A 16,949-nucleotide genomic window follows, 5' to 3' on the forward strand; every position below is an offset into this window, starting at 1 on the left:
TGATTCCCCAAAGACTAACTTTACATTCACCGTGATGTTTCCTCAGCCCCACAGATGTGGGCTGGGTGTGGGGCTGGCAGGATGCGGGGTCACGGAGCAGCACTGCACCAGCCCTGTGCAGGAGCAGCATCTCTCCTGGCCTCTCCCCTGCTCTCTGCCGTTTCCCCAGGTGTTGATGTGTTTTATTAGAGTGTTTCTCGGCGGAGCAGCACTTCTTGGCTGCTTGGCTGGCAGGAGGGACGGTCTGGGAAGGAGCAGCATTTCCAGGTGCCAGTGTAGGTGCAGTGCCAGGGTAGGCACCAGCCCACGAGCGTTGGCATCCGTGACACCGGGTGCCAGTGGCTGCGTGTCCCCTGGCTGGTGACTTCAGTGCCGATGACATTGCAAACCTTGGCTGAATGTCCCCAGGGCTTCGGTGCTGTCTAGGCGTTGAAGAAGACCTGAGCCAACAGTAGCTGTTTTATTTCCTCCCCCACATTTTAAAAATTCATCCAGGACATCCCAGCCTCTTGCAACAGCCAAGAGGTGTCACCAGCCCGGCTCCCCGGCGCTTCCTAGGCAGCCAGCCAAAGACACGCGCCGCATCGCTGCCTGCCAAGGCAGAGCCCGGCTCCGCACCGAGCCGTGCCCGGTGCCCAGTGGCAGGGGAGCGGGGGGCCGAGCGTGCCGGCTGATACCTGCTGCCGGGAGCCTCCTCTGAGCTGCACAGCTGAGGCTCCGGCTCTCGAGCCCCTCTGCAGACTCAAAGGTGCCCTGGAGAGGAAGAAAGGTTTTTATATCCTGAGCCCTGGCCCAAATCTTCCTCTCCATCAGTCAAAACTCCATAGTATTCCCCAAAGCTGCTCCTGCAGCCCCTGCCCCAGATGTGGCTGCACCACGTTGGGCAAAGCAAACTTTTCCTACCCACCCAGCCAGCGCACCCGGGCAGCGGGGAGACGGGCTGCAATTATGTTATTAACACCACAGACAGCTGTGAACCAAACCCAGCCACTTTTAAAATGGTTTATTTTTTTCCCATACAACTTGATCATCTCTTCTGCTCAAATCTGTGGCCGCTCTAATGAGCTGTCTCACATGGCTGAGCGGTCGGCAGAAAAATGGGGAGGCAGAAAACGGTGTGTAATACTGCAGAGAGAGAGCATCAGCGCTGGCAGCTCCCAGCCCCGCAGCCCAAACCCGTGCCCGGCACAGCAGGAGCCCCCCTGAGCCCCCAGGCCTTTCCCTTTTGGGCCTTTCTTGCTTTCATAGATATTTTTCTAAGTAGCAAAGTGATAAGTGAAATTCCTTGTGTCCCGTCAGCGCAGTGGACTGCCACATCAGTACAAAATAAATGATAAATCTTGCGATGGGGGAGTAATTTTCTAACAAAACTTTTCTAACAAGCTATCTGCTTTTTCTGCTGCCGTATTTTACTTGACCCTTCATTTTTGGAGTGGTGGTGGGGGGGTGTGTGAATGTGGTCCCGGTTTACCATTGAAACTACTGGGCTAAGGGGGGCTGCCCAGGATGTGAGGTGCCCATCGGATCCGCTGTCTGTGATGCTTCGTACATAAAAGATGGGGACAGGGACGGGGATGGGGACGCAGAGCCCCGCTGCCCTGGGGATCGCTGTCCCTTGGCCCCAGGCAGGACTCTGGCAGACGGGGCTCCTGGCACTGCGTTTCGGCATCCCGGACCCTCCCAACCCCCTTCCTGCTGGAGCCTCTCTCCCTGCCGCCTCCTCTCCGGCAGCCCCCAGCGCTGCAGACGTCGAGAGAAGCTGCCACAATCTCAGCCTGCTTCGACTCAAAAAAATGTACAGATCAATACGTTCAGCAATAGATTTCCCTTTGCTCTGTTCCTTACATGACTTCCTCGGCAAGAGCTTCTGTTGGGGCAATGTAAACCAGCTCCGAAACAGGCAGCACCGCGAGCAACAAGCAGCAGCGCTCGGAGGGACCGAGGCTAGAGATGGAGAGCACGGAACAGAAAAAACCCTGATTCTACCCCAAATCTCAGCATGTATCACTGTCCATGATACAAAGCAATGCAATCAGACAACTGGGACACAAGCATGAATTAAACATTTCCCTGTAGCTCCTGAGGAATAATTCCTTGAAGCCCAGATGTATGGGTTTTAAAACCAGGAGGGACTGTTGTCATCAGTTAATCCCACCTCAGTCACTCGCGTGGGGCTGGTCACAGCCAGGGATGCCTCTAGCACGAGGAGAGGGGAGAGCAGAGGGGACCCGAGGTGCGAGGGGTGAAGGGGGACAGCCTGAGCTCGGGGACGGCAGCCCCGATGAGCCCCCCCCGCTCCTGCGGTGCTGGGAGCGTCGCTCAGCGGGGCCATGCACGAGGCGGGCAGGATGAGTCCTTGTTTCAGAGCCTCCTCATGTACCAAGGTTAATTTTTCTAAGCAGCTCTGTGGAGGACAGGACACTGCATGCAGAGGACTGGTGATACATCTCCCGGCTGGCTGAGTCCCTCGGCACGGCTGTCACCACCCCGCTGTGGCTGCCAGGGAGGGGACACGTGCTGCCAGCGTCCCATCGCCGTACGAGGACGGCTCAAAGCGTCCCGCTGCGCGGCCGTGAAATGCCCAGGGCAGCAGCAGGGGCATGTTCTGCAGAGCGGGGGGGGTACGGCGGGTCCAAGAGGCACCAGCGGCGGGGTGGCAGCGGGCACCGTGCCCAGCGCCCTTCCCTTCTCCGTGGGATGCTCCACGTTTAGCACAGCCCACTGCCAACCACTCAGGCAGCCCTGCCAGCGTGTCCCTCCAGCCTGTCCCCCCACTGCCACCCCCCGCGTGGGCACCATGGGGCTATGGGGTGGAGCGGGGAGAGACACCCCCAGGCAAAACGGGGCCGGTCCCCTGGGGCAATAAGTGGTGGGGAGAGGGGTGAGACCCCCCCTTTGCAGCTTGAACATCATCAGCAAAGGTCCTGCAGTGGCACCCGGCTCTGCTTTTCCAAGGAAGGGAGTAGCAACAGTCCCTGTCGGATTTTTCCTGGATCTCTCTTGGTTTGGAGCATCTTTTCCACCAGCAAATTTTGCTGCAAATGAATGGGCAGCATCTGAGAGCGCACTGCCTGCGTGGTTCATTAATTACTTCAAGTTATAGGGCTATTACAGCCAAGAAATTGCATTATTAAAAAGAAATCTCTGCAGACGCTTCAAATGCGTCAACCTATTCAATAGCTGACAGTGGGTCATAATTAAAAGTAAAAAGTATGGGCCAGAAGGGGACAAAAAATGGCAGATTTCCTGAATATGGCTAATGGAAACATTATTAACATTAGGAAATTGCATACGAGAAATCACTGGCTCCTGGCCCAGTTTAAATATGCATAAGGCTCCTGACGTGTGGCTATGGTGATTAATAACATTAACCCAAAAAAAAAAAATTAAATTAAATTCATCGAGCCGCCTTTAATGGCTGCGTCTGCGTGTGGCTCCTTTGTTCCCTTCATTGCAGCAGGCAGCGAGCGAGGGGGCAGGGTCGCTCGGGCACCCCCGGGATGCTCGTGCACGGCAGCGCCGGCGCCTGGCAGGTTTCTTGCTCCTCACCAGCTTTTGCAGCCAAACTGGGCTGGGCACGGCCACCTGTGGAGAAAAGCCGGGGCTGCCCATGGTAGGGAAGATGAGGATGGGGGAAAATCCCCGATTTGGTCCCGGCCGGGCTCTGCTGCCCTTTTGTGTCCCCATGGGTTTGTAGGTCCTCCACGTGAACACAAGGCTCTGCCACTCTCTTGCCCCCAAACGGCCTTTGGGTGAGGCTTTTGCTTCCTTTTTCTCGGCTCAAAGCTCACGGTCTTGTCGCCACTTTGCTTCGCTTTCAGGTTTGTTTGCGGTTTGGTTTTTTGTTTTTTTTTTTTTTGCTTTTTTACATTTGTTCTTCGCGAACGTCGCTGTGAATCAATCTGGCATCAGGCCCATTCGCCGCCTAATATTTCTCAGTAATTTATTATCAGCGGTTTAATCCTCATGGGAGCTCCCTCCACATTAAAGCCCGTTGTTCAGTCAGGTCATGTCCCGGACTGGAAGCACTTCCAGCCCTTTGATTTGTTTGTGCTTTATGTTTTTGTTGGGAGAGCAGTAAAAGATATGAATTTCCCCCCCTCTTGAAATTGATTTATCTCAGTTGTTTCCTTTATTCGCTCCAATTGAACCATAACTTTCTGGTTACTCTTGTCTCCCTCGCTAGCAGCTCTGTTCCATATGGATGCTGTGGGATGCAGCGGGATGTAAATACGGAGCAGAAATCAGCCGCGTGCGCCCGGTGCGTCCTCGCTCCCCTGTGCTCCCCCTTATCTCTGATACCTTCCAGGCGAGAACAGGAGTTTGCTGAACCTCCTGGTCTGGTTTGTTTACGTCGAGTCGGTCGACATCACTCACTCCTTTCAACCGAAACCCAAATTTGGGTTAAAAATGTTGAAAAAAATGCCAAGGAGCTCAAAAGCTGGCCTGAGCAACCGAGGGTTGGGCTTGTCATTGCCTTTGAAAAGAGACTTTTCTTTTTATTTTTGGAGTAATGAAGCCATTAGAAAAATTAACAAGTCCCGATCTGCCAGCCAGCCCTAAGGAGGGTCTGTCCCAAGGGAAACATCGTCTCAGCCCCTCTGCTCCATCCCTGCTGCTCCCTCTGGACCGGTGCTTCACTTTGGGACAGGACCGTGCTGGTTTTTGGGGGGGGGAGAGACCGGCTCATCCCACCGACTTCCTCACCCGGTGAATGTCTCCATCCCGCTTTTCCTCCCAAAATTTGAACAGAGTCAGGGCAAGGCATCACTGGTAACAAGTTACACGGTGCCGCTGCCAAGTGTTTCTGCGAGGCCTGATTAAAACCGTTCATGGGGAATAATATTAATCAACACTATTACCCTCTCCCTAGGAGAAATGAGGTTGTACATGCTTCTCTGTCTTGTTCCTGGGAACAGTTTTTAATCCCAGATGCAAATCAGCGGGCGGGCTCTACCTGCGGCTGTGGGCAGGGAAAGCGTCACTGCCCGCAGCACCGGAGCCCGGCACGGTGCCCAAGATGCCGGCCAGGCTGCGGGGAGCCAGGCTGCGGCTCCTGCAAGCCCCAGAAACGCCGGGATTTTAACATCCCGCAATACGACATAAATCCCGGGCACGGCTTTCCGTGCACAAAGCAAATCCCTGTGGACGTTTCAGTGCAGAAAAAGACAAAAGCTGCCTTCCATCCCCTGCGCCCACGCTGAAAAGGGTCATTTCTTCGGCTCCAGGAAAGAGAGTTTCGTTACCCAAAAGAGAAGGGCCAAAGCACAAGGGGGGTTGCTACCAGGTAAAACCTCCAGGCACAAGCTCGGATGGCTGCAGCCTGCTGCCGCGCCGCGGCTGTCACCCGGAGAAGCGGCTTGTGGATGAATCGCAGGCACAGAACGGGGACGGTGGCACTGGCAGGGGACATGGTGCCATCCCGGGTTTGTCCCACGCTCTGTCACACTGCTGACGGGCTGCTGGAGAGACCGAGGGGAGGGAGAGATTCAAAAGCATCCGGAAAACTCAGAAAAACTTCAGAGCAGCAGAGGAGAGCGGCACCTATTACGTCTTTGCACCCCGGAGATGAGTGTACAAAACAAGCAGCTTTAAGCAGAAATAGGGGCAGAGAGCTGGAGATTTCCATATAAAATATTGAGATCCTGAGACTGTCAGAGTGGAAGGCAGAGCTGATGTGGCTGCTGAATAAATCATCGGAGCTAACACGTGTGCTCGCTCGCAGTGACGTCTTTGAGGAAAGAGGAAAAAAAAAAAAACCAACAAAATACAGGGCACTTTTTCCCCCTAAGAACTTTTGTTAGTGAAATAATTAGCTCATCTCAACCTCCTATAATATCTCAACCTAAAACTGTTCCCTCGTTTCTCTCTTCAGCCCATCCACCTCCCTCTTCCCTGCCAAAACAGGAGCACACCCTGGCAAACCACAGCACTGGGTTAAAATTTCATGGTCTCTGCATAACCAGTGGCCTGTTAGGAGAAACGCTGAAGTCCCAGGACCACGGTACCTCCCCGGAGCTGGAGGACCACTGGCAGGGGCTGCAGGCAGAAACGGCACCCTGAGAACACCACGCGTCCAAAACTTTGTTCAAGAGATGCTCTAAAGCTCAACGGGCTGCCGGGCGAACCCGAAACCCGGCCCCGTTCCGTGTTTGCTTGTCTTCCAGTGCATCGGAGGGGCAGGCGGTTGTGGCAGAAGTGAATATTTAATTGCAGAATAAACTGCGTGGTTTGCTAACGTGCATCGGCATCGTAAGAGTGAAAACTGGTAACAAAACTGAGCTGGGAGGGATCTGGTTTGTATTTCCCCTCTGCCTGGAGAGGCCAGCGTACTCCCTGCGGGCTGCTTGCTGGAAGAAAAATAGTTTGGGTGATTCTAAGACAAACTCCTCATTTTTCATGCTGTGCAGTAAGGAGGTAAGAAAGGCCATCCAGCTTAAGCAGATCCCACGATCTCCCCAGCACCATCCTTTGCTTTTCTGGGGTCCTTCCCCAGCCCCAGGCACGGCCCCAGGCTGGGGGGCAGCTGGGGGGGGGCACAGCAACAACCTTGCACGGGCCCCGTTGTAACCGGGCTGTCTTCACCAAAGATTGTCCCCGAGCCTCAGGTGCTCTACGTAAAGGAAAAAGGGAGGGCGAAAGCCCTAACGAACTTCTAAGCTCTCTGAATCCCAAAACATTAAGGAAGGTGAGGAGGGAGGAAAGCAGATGTATGTACCGGAGATATTACTGAGCTTGAGGAGTCGGGGTGATGCTAAACCCGGTGAAATGGAAACGTGCCCTTGTTAGGAATCAAATGTTTCCCAGGGTGTTAATTCTTGTCTAATTAACAGCTTCAGAGATCCACAGAGGACTGGTTTCAGCTGGTTCTCAGCCCTCCCTGGAAACGATGTTTTCCAACATCTCTAGCATCGTCCTCAGAAAATGTCTCTAGAGTTAAATTCTCAAGACAGACTTGGGTTTTTAAAAAATGCATCGTGCGTGCATCATCATCTGCACCACCACATGAGCAGGAAAGTAGGACAGGCACGATGTGCGCCACGCGCTTCCCTACCCCCCCCAGCGCTGGGTAGAGCTGGTGCTGCTTAGGAAGTCCTGGATCATCTGAGCCGTCCCGTGCCGTCAATGCCTCTCTTCAAATCCAGCCCCGTGGGGGCTCTGGCAGTTATTTGTCCTGCAAAAGGCCCACGAGGTATTGCGGTGAGGTTACTTATTTCCTAATTTGAAAACCAGAAGCAACAGAAAACCCCGTAGCTGGCCCAGGCCACCGGCAAACGCAGCGTCAAACCCACGTCTGGGCTGGGGGTGCTGGGTCTGGTCCAGGCTGTGGCAGCGGGGTGTGCGCACAGCGAGGGTTTGAGCTGCGTCGTGCAGCAGGTCTATGTAATCACACCAATTTAATGTGATTAGTGGGATGTTTTTATGGGCTTTTGAAGTTAAATGATAGGGGTTTGCATGCTAAATAGGGAAAAAAAGTCTGCTGCAGAAGTGAGCTGTGCTCAGATGCCGGCAGCGGGTGTCCCTGGGATCCTCAGGATTGACAGGTATCGATCAAAAAAAAAAGGGGGGATCCCCTGTTTTCACCTGCCTCATTTTTTTGCTGTTCTTTCTATAATTAATACCTGCTGCGATGTCCACGTGGGCCCCTGCACTGCCACAGGACACGGCCATGGCCACGGCTCCTCGGGCATCAGAGCACTTGTCTGCTAGCACGCCCTGTACACCACGAGGTCTGATTGCTGTAATTAAGGTGGTGCATGTTGTGATAGGAAGCAATTATATGCAAATAAGAGACTGCGCAAGTGTGAGTAAACATTAGGGGTTGGTTTTTTCCTGTTGAACCTCTGTGATTTAAAAGCCATTAAAGGGCCCAGCTGGTGCACTGATGTCAGCAGTTTCCCAGTGCTGCTCGTGGCTCCGAAAGCCGTTTGCTCACTGCTCTATGGCTTCACTAGCGCTCAGATCCTTCGCCTCCCGCAGCGCTGTGGCGCAGGGTGGGCATCGGCTGCCTCTTACACCATCAGGGGCTTCCAGCGTTCTGGGCTGAGCCAGCTGTGCAGGGGACAGCCTGCTGCCCCACATCCCTGGGCACACTCATCCTGTGCATCCTTGGGCACACTCATCCTGTGCATCCTTGGGCACACTCATCCTGTGCATCCTTGAGCACACTCATCCTGTGCATCCTTGGGCACACTCATCCTGTGCATCCTGGGGCACACTCATCCTGTGCATCCTTGGGCACACTCATCCTGTGCATCCTCGGGCACACTCATCCTGTGCATCCTGGGGCACACTCATCCAGTGCATCCTCGGGCACGCGGGGCTGGGCTCCTGCAACAGGAGCAGCTATTTCTCCATCATACTCTGCCCCGCTGACTTCCGCTCCTGCGGGGAGCATCGAGCAGGGCTTGCTAGGTGCTTTCAAAAAATAAACGAAGTCTCTGCCCCTCAGTATCTCTGCTAATAAAGTGGTAAGAAAACCAACAACTGCTGTTAATGGCAGGATGGACGCGTGGGGGCTGCGGGACCGGCGGGTTATTGCCTGTGTTTGGCTGGTGTTTCCTGCTGATGCTCAAGAAGCAGAGGCTGTGCTCCCCCCTGCGAGGACCTGACACGTCTGTGCAACGTGGCCGTGGGGTCCCCGGGGGTTCGCTGCTCCGGTAACGTGCTGAGAGCTTTGGGAAGGGCCAGTAAAGAGCCTGCTTGCTCCTGTCGCTGGGGGAGCGGTGGGATGGGGTCTGGGCAAACCTCCCTCCGTGGGGGGAGGGAGCTCAGGGGAGCAGCCAAACGCTCAGTGAAATGCCCGTGGCTGCAACCCTAAAAGTTGCTGCTGGGAAGGGATTTTTCCAATGGGAATTTTTGGGGTGAGGTACAGCAGGCGCTGCCAGTGGTCTGGGGCAGAGGGAGAGCTGCAGCTCAGGAGCAGCTCTGTCGGGGGGTGGGGGAACGGGCCTCGCTCCCCGGGGCAGCTCATCCCTGCACCCTCCGGCACCGCAGAGGAGGGGGTCCCCGAGCCCCTCAGAACTGCTCCTCGGCCATCGGGTCTTCTGCTGGTGCATGCACAGACCCTTCCCCTCGGCGTTATTAGGGATAATTATAATTTCCTCTCTCCTGCAGCCTCCCTCCAAGAGGCGATGCAAGATTGATCCTCGCATCCTGTCCTAATCTGTTGGTCAGACGTTTGTCTCTCCGGTAACTGGGGATGTGTGTTAGTAAAACTGCAATTTAGACCAAGGAAATCACGGAGAAAACAAATACGGAGCCCCCGTCCAGCCATTTGTAACACATCACACTCCTGACAGTGCTGCCAAATAACCAAAAAAACCCTTCAGCCTTGAAATTTTTCTAGCGTGAAGATAAATGAAGGAGATTCATGTCTCTGTTGGTGCTACATTGTTTTGCTCAGCTGGCTGCAGAGCAAATAAGATACGGTGGCGCATTGATTTGTAGTCTGAGAGCTGTCCTCGCAAATAGATGGGCTCGGGAAAAACTTCATTTGTGACTTAAAATGGAGAATGCAGCAAGCGCGGGGAGGGGGCGCAGTGCCTGGACCCTCGGCATCCCGCTGCTCGTCCTGCCCGCGGGCACGTGGCGTAAGGGGCTGCAAACCCGGGGGCTGTGCCTCCAGCTCTCTCTTTTTCGGGGTGTTTTTCCGTAAGGTTCTGCAGGGTCTTCCCCGGCCCTGGGTGCCCTGCTCAGCGCTCGCTGCCCTGCGGCTTGGACACAATGCCAAGAGCAATTAAAAACCCCCGAACCGGCCATTTCCAGTGGGTTTGCAAGAGGGAAGGGGAACCGTCCCTCTTTCTAGGCTGAGCACAGCCCCCCCCGCGCCCCATGCACCCCACCAGCCTTGGGCTCGTCCCGCAGGGAGCTGGCAACAGGGCGGTGACACCGTGAGGGCCCGATCCTGCACCAGGTCCACGGGGCAGCGCAGCAGAGCCTGGCTGCGGGTACGTCACCGCGGGTTGTGCCTGGGGGCACTCTGAAGGGAGCAGCCGGATCTGTCACCGCGCTCACGCCTCTCCCAGCCCAGCGTGGCCGAGCACGCCGCGTGGCCATCGCGTGGGGCAAACGATGCTCATTAGCATTAATAAATGCATAAAAATGTCAACTCAACTGGCAGAAAAAAGAAAAAAAAGAAAATTGCAAGGCTGGCGCTTCCCTCAGGTCTTCCTGCAGAGGATCAGGGTGTCCAACCTGGTGTTACACGAGGCTCCTCCAGTGCACGCCTCCGTGCCGCGACAAGCAGGGCAGCACCCGGGAAGAGGGCAGAGGGAGGATGAGGAGGGATGAGGAGGCTCAGCACTCTGCGGCTGCTTCCCTTCCCTCCCCATCGGCCCTGATGCATCTGATGCAATCAGTGCTTAAGAAAAATCCCCCACCGCTCTCGCAAGACAGGACGCAATTTTAAAGACCCAGCGTTTCCAAACGAAAGCGGTGCTGGCTGCGTCCTAATGGAAAGACAGACAGTTTTATAGCAGAATGCAAATGAAAAGGTATAAATAAACAATCGCTCACAAATAAGTGCTCGCCTTTAATGAATATTTCATATACAAAAGAAGTCATTGACATTTTGCTGGATTGCTTCAATTAGCTCTTGAGCCTCGTGTTCATGCAAATAATAAGCTTGCTTTTCATAATGCTTTGTTAATCTGTTTCATAGTGTGAATTTATACAGTAATGTATCACACAGACCTCCTGCTGCAGCCTTTATTGGATATAAATGACTTAGTAATTGCTATTGATCATTAAAGAAGTGCAATGTTATTTTGGAATTACAATGTGGGGGATCTTTGAAAGACTGAAGGAACTCGGCTACGCGCAAGCCTGGTTTATATTCCGAGGAGTGACTAATGGGTCCTTGGGAGGAAAAGCCAAAATGTGCCGAGATTGAGTCTGGGGAAAAACACTGCTAGAGTCATTGCTGGCTTCGCGTCGTGAAATGCTCCTGGCTATATATTCAGAAAATATCTCAACATATCCTATTTCACACATCGATCCCTATTCCAACTCAGACTTTGCTAACATTAGCCAGGAAAATACTAAGGTTTGCTGGGGAAAGTCAGCAGCAGGCTGGATCCGGGGCAAGTACGGCAGCGAAACACGGCGCGGCGGCTGCGGGAGCCCCTGGCCGGTCCCTGCGCGTGGTGGCCACTCCAGGGAGGGCAGAGGTTGCCCAGCAAAGCCACCGTGGCCCTTCCCAGGGCTCCCACTGGCAGCCCCAGAGCGGCTGCGGGTCCTTAATCTGGGCTTGCTGTTCGGCTGCAGTATGCGAGTAATTAAAGCAAATGTTTTACGATCGCCCGGCTTGCAATATTGGGTGTATTGATCACAGCTCCGGATCCTGAAGTCAAGTGAGCGCGAAGGTCTCTGCTTTCCCAACAGGGATGTTCAGACTGAACCTCCTTTCCATCACTTGCGGGTTGTCTTCCAGCTTCAGACATTAAAACCTCATCGCTTTGAAATGAAAAAAGCCAGTGTTGCACTTTAAATTTATGTTTTTCATTTAGAAAACTCCTTTTTTCTTGGTTGGAGTTTTTGCTTTTTTTCCAAACTATTTTGCCTCTGATCCTATTTCATTCCCCTGGAAAAGCCGTTGCTGGCTCGCGCGCCCAGGAGAGCTGCATTCAGCGCTGGTGCTCAGCTTGCTCAGAGCACAGCGGGGCTGTGAAATCACTGCTTCTCCAACGCCCCGGGAGGGCACCCCGAAATGCTCCCCCCACCGCGGGGTGGGGTGTTTCAGCAGGCTTTGACATACACATCCATCTGGAAAATGGTTAGGGGCATTAACTCTTCTCTGTCTCGAAGGGGTGTACTGGGACTCAGTTAATTAACATCTTGAAAGGGCTGTGAGATTCCTCCATGACACTGTTTTTATTAAAAGCCTAGATGCACATTTTTTCCCTTCCAATTTACTGCATTTCCCCCCTGGAATGTGCTTTGATTTTTAAGCAATTTATAAGTCCTCAGGCTTTGCCTGGAAGGTAATTTATACCAGTTTGTGTTTTTCTGTGTGTGTACATGTGCTGCAGTGCATTGGGAAGAAACACAAAAAGCAATCGACTGTGCTGGGGCTGGTATTGATGGAGCAGCGGTGGAGGAGTTATTTGCAGGAGCTGAGAGCTCGCTCTGACCTGCCCAGGCAGACACTGCGATGCCGAACTGCAAATCAACCCGGCCCAGGAGGGAGCCGTGCACCGGTGGGACCCGAGGGATGTCTCCTGGGTTTGGCCCCGGGAAGGGATCTCTCTGCTCCGTGCGGGGTCTGGATGCCCGCCCGGGCTGACTGGCCATGTACCAGCCGAGATGCCGCTTGGATGGGATCACCAAAACCAACGAGGGTTCTTTTGCGGTGCCAAAAAGACCTGTGCAGGCATCCAGCCACACACACCGTGTCCTCCCTTTGCTCGCCGGTGGCTTTGGCAGGAGCCCCGTGGCAAGGCTCGTTTGCCCAGCTGGTACCCAGCGGGTGATGAAGCAGCCTGGCTCTCGGGAGAGGTTGTTCTCAGTCGCATCAGCACGGCTCTGCTCCTGCCTCGTCACTGGGAAAACCGGAGCGTGATGCTGACGGTATTAAGCGATGCTGAAATGTTCCCGAAGTCACCCCTGTGCCCCGTGGGCCGTTCTGATGTGAACTTTTGCACCGTGAAAGTAATTTGTTTCGGGGAGTTCTATTCATGCAAATGTCCAGCAATATTTCATGCCATTCACATCTCCTGAGGCAGGTTTTTAATAAAGGCAGGGAGGCGAGAGGACGGCCGGGAGGTGAGCGGGTCAGAGCTCCGGGAGGTGAAAAGCTGCCTGGGATTTAATGGCACCATATCGATTTATATCCGCCGGGGATGTGACCCTCCAGCCCCCTGCGACTGCAGCCATCTGCATCTCTAAGACTGCTCTTCAGAGCAACTTTCCTCTTTTTATTTGTGTTTTGGATCAAACTGCTCAGGACTGCTGCCAAATCCCTGTGTGCTGCAATTCCAGCCCCCTGGGTATAACACTCATTTCCTCGCCATGCCGCCCGGTTTCTCTCTCACCTCTTGCTGTGAAGTAAATCTCCAGGCACGTTCGCAGTGGGAGAAGGTGGAGGGAGCTGGGGGAGTTTGGTTTCTGGGCTCAGGAGCCCTGGCAGCTTCTGAACCCCAGCACCCTGACGGAGCAAACCCTTCGATCCTGACCAGCGATGGAGCAGGATGCAAATGTACCAGAGCAGAAGTGGTGGAGAGGAATGTTGTCTGGAGCTTTTAAATACTGTATTTTTCTTGGGCAAGATTAGATATTCAGAGTTTTTTCCCCAGGAAAAGACTGAGCGAGGCTAAGACGCCTGAAGAGTGGATGGAGAAGGGATGCCCGGCTGGCACAGTGGGGCTCAGTTCACTCCGTTCCTACCAGAATATTCTTCTCTCTGCAGAAATATTTGCAAAATGTTAGCGTTCACAGCATGTGAATATACCCACTTGTTTTTATCCCTATTAACATGAGATTCTCAGGAGCAAAAGGGCCAATGGGATGCTGCAGGAGGGCAAACGAGCTCAGAAATCACAATTTTTAGCCAAAACCGGCTGAAACCTCTGCTCATTCCCACAGTCAACACCTGAGAGCGGGGTTTCCCATAGCCCTGCTAGGAGACGATCATCACTTCACAGTCGCAGCAAGGTTACAAACACCCTGTGCATCCAGCCTCCTGCCTGCCCCGTCCCTGGAGCGCACAGCCGCACACGGGCGCCAGGAACATGCCCTTGGGTTTAATGGCCATTGCTGCGGCTGCCCACTCAGCTACACACCGCTGGATGCATTCCCAGCCTGAGCCCGGCTGAGCACTCCTCTCGATGAAATAACTGGGAAAGGGGAGCGTGCGTGCTGGGGATGTAAGGTACCCGCCTCTTCTGGTTCCTGAGTAAGTAGGAAAGCTTTGACGTTAACTCCTTGGGTATTCTGGGGCATTTAAATGCTGGAAGGAGATTCAAATCCCAGCCCAAACACGTGGAGAGCTGCTGTTCATATCGGCATCCCGCGGAGCTCAGGATGGTGCCGGGAGGCACCCGGAGTACCAGCAGTCACAGCACCGCAAGCCTTTCGAACAGCTGATGGGTTTTTCCTGCTGCTTTGAGAAATGCTTGTGTTTGACTCAGGCTCTCCAGGCAGGATCAGAAAAGACCTGATCGTACCCAAAGCCCTTTTAGCTACGCAGACATGGAGAGGTGAGTCCCATCTCAAATACAACAACACCCGCTGGGTGCTGGGCCAGCGCCGGGGGCGGCTGTGAGCCCCGGGAGAGCATCGCCACCTCTCAGCCACTGATGGATTTTCCTCTTCGGCTTTCCCTTCTGTTGCTTTTATAATTTATTTACAACTTTTATGGATGTTTGTAGTGGTTTTTTTTTAAAAATGGCTTTTCAAATAGGAAAAAAGAGCAGTAGAGGATTTCTCAGCCTCACGCTCGCAGGGAAACATGTTTGGTGCTTTGAAGAGCAGGACTTTACGCTCGTGGTGGATTTCCATCAGCAGAAAACCTGACTGCTCACCACCCCGCACCACAGAGTCTGTCCCCACTCTCCCTCCTTGTTGGCATGCTGAGGGCAGCAATTATTTCTTCTCTGTGACAATGCCTGGGTTCAGGTTAAACCTTTGCTCCGGCAGCAGCTCGCTCAGACCTGCTCGGCCTCTCCCCGGCAGCATCGCTTTGGATCTCACACAGGATTGTGCAAACTGATGCTTTGCACCCAAAGTGGTCCTTTTTCCCCCTCAGGAAACCTGCCGTCCATCTCCCACACCCCGTTTGCTCCAGATATTGGCATTTCTCATATACCATCAAGCACGCTCACCAGCAGCTCAGGCGGGTGTGTGGACACACGACAATTTGTGATGCTCCGGTGCGGTGCGGCATCCCCCCAGCCTTAATTCTGGGACCTCCTTGCCTTGCCTGTGCACCAAGTCCTGCCCCACGCCCTGCAATGGGAAAAGGAAGGACAGAAAGAAGAATCCCCCCCCCTCCCACCGACAGTTTGAACAGGAAAAATACAATTGTCACCTCCCAACAACAAGAAGAGAGTGAACAGGAGTTCCAGGGCTGATCTGCATTTAAAAGAGGGGGAATCAGCAGAAGGAAGAGGAGAGTGGTGCAGAGAGGAGAGGGGAGGGGGAGATAAAAGGGAGAGGGACCCGAATTTGCATGTTGTTTTTCCTTATGGCAAAAATCATTTGAAAGCTGATGTACTGCCAAGAGGAACAAAAAGAGACCCCTTGGCATTGCCCCAGGCTCCTCGTTTACTCTTTTACAGCAAGGAATACTTATAAAAACTGAATAAAACATCTGATAAGGCTGTTTAGGATGCCTTGAAAGATGTCTCCATCCAAGCACCCGGGGTCAGCGTTGCTCTCCCTATCTCCATTCCAACACCCTTGCTGATGCTCCTGAGCCCCTGCTGCCAACAGATCCCTTCCTGGTAGGACGACCGGTGCATGGGGCAGCGCACGGTCCCATTGGGACATTTTTGGGGGGGCTGAACCCTTCCCGGCTGCCTCCTGCCTGTGGTGGGGGGCCATAAGGTTTACAGAGGCCATCCAGGAGAGACTTCTAGGGCGAGCAAAGCTTGAGGCCAGGATTTGGTGGGGGGCTTTGGCTGTGTTTGGAGGATGCACTGAGGGTGAGGGTGGTTCTGCCAGCGTGCCGTGGGACCTCGGTCTTCATTTCTCATCCATGCAAAGGACACGATAACACTGCTCTTGGCAGCATCCTGTGTCTGCTCCGAGCTTGCTGCCTGCCCGTTTTATGCCTTTGACCTGCCCTAAGCCCCAGCTCAGTCTGGGTTTCTTGATCTTGGTGTAATGCAAATATAAAATCCTACAGCCGATCTGGGCATTTCAGGGCACTTTACAGCTGCCGAGCTAGCGGGGCCTCGGGAAGCCGGGACGCTTATTGCTGCGCCCCGTCGCCACCCCTGCTCAGGGTTCCCTGCTCGCACACGGAGGCAAGTGGAGGGACATCGGAGCAGAGGTTTTCCACGGTGGGCTCTAACTGCTGGGGCTGTGTTCTGGGACGTGGCCAGCATTCACTGGCAGAGCAGATTTTGCTGGCCTCAGCTTCGGTGTTAGTCTGGAAATCAGAGCTGGGTGCAGTCAGACATCGCTGTCTCTGCTGGATACAGCCTTCCTCTGAAGGTGGACAGCGGGCTAGTGCTCTCGGGGTGGGTGGCATCACTGTGGTCTCAAGGATGTGCCAAACCAGTGACCAGAAATGCTCTGCAAAACAGTCCTGTGACAGAAACCCAGCAGGAAGGGTGCGGGTGATGCCCGAGGGGCAGGGTGAACCGGGCCACTTCGGTCTGACGCTGTACTTTGTGCTCCTCTAAGGAGAAGCAATAAAACCTCTAAAAGGGGAGGACAACACTTTACCATCAGAGCGCTGTGCTCACACACCAAGCTACCGGCAAGGTGCCTACGGGAATAAAAAGCTTCCCGGGTTTGCACACGCCAGGGGCTCTGCAGCTTGTGGTGTCAGGGTAGCTCCAATCTGCCCGTGCTTGGGACCAGCGAAGAGACCTGCCACACCGCAGGCGGTGAATCAGAGCTCTCAAGAAAAAGAAGTGCTGCTGGTTTTTACAAGAAAATTAGAAAAAAGTACAACAGACAGAAGCAGTACATAGGAAATCCTGATTTTTAAATACCCTAAAGAAGGATGCTACCCATTAGAGGAGAAAAGCTTTTGTGATATATTTGGAGGATGGATGAAGGAGATGGGGAGAATCCCCAGGGTAGAAGGGATGCTTGTGGGAACGGATGTTTACAACAGCAAGAGCATGAGGAGGAGGCAGGCGAAAGAAAGGTAATTATATTGCAAAAACACGAGCCATGAGCTTTGCAGTACTCATCACCCCATTAGGCGCTTGTAAAATTTGCAGACCATTAGATGGGGCTTTCAAACACCATTTTTTTCCCTGCAGTTGCACAAC

This window comes from Grus americana, chromosome 20, assembly GCF_028858705.1.
Source record: "Grus americana isolate bGruAme1 chromosome 20, bGruAme1.mat, whole genome shotgun sequence".
Lineage (NCBI taxonomy): Eukaryota > Metazoa > Chordata > Aves > Gruiformes > Gruidae > Grus > Grus americana.